The 412-nt window shown below is 31.8% G+C and overlaps 1 protein-coding gene across 1 annotated transcript in view; it reads right to left on the reverse strand.

Moving 5' to 3' along the window:
* Positions 1–412, reverse strand: part of LOC119594353 (3'-5' RNA helicase YTHDC2-like) — a gene marked incomplete at its 3' end in the record, with an annotated part of 122633 nt that overhangs the window by 90734 nt on the left and 31487 nt on the right.

A 412-nucleotide genomic window follows, 5' to 3' on the forward strand; every position in this document is an offset into this window, starting at 1 on the left:
TGGAAAACTAACCTATATATGATATGCCCCAAATAAATTTCCTTTATGGGGTAATGGGTGTTACTGTATCTGCATTTCAAAACAATGTTTATAGCATTTTCACTTACATGTATCTCTACAATATTGTTATAAATCAAGAGAGGCAACTTGACTCTCAAAGGCTCAGCTAATTCAATGCATCATTGTACATCATAACCACAATATAATTATTAAGTGGCTAAGTCAAATGTTTGAATCTGAATCCGAATCTGTCTCCCAGGATTTTCACTCATTTTCGTATATTAAGAATTTGTCTCACCTCTATATACCAGATTTGAATGGATTAGTGTGAAACACAATGACATATAATGAAAAATAAAAGAAAATCCACAAGAAAATTCCTAGGAAATTCAACTGATGGAGGCATTACATT

The sequence above is a fragment of the Penaeus monodon genome, chromosome 33 (assembly GCF_015228065.2).
Source record: "Penaeus monodon isolate SGIC_2016 chromosome 33, NSTDA_Pmon_1, whole genome shotgun sequence".
NCBI lineage: Eukaryota > Metazoa > Arthropoda > Malacostraca > Decapoda > Penaeidae > Penaeus > Penaeus monodon.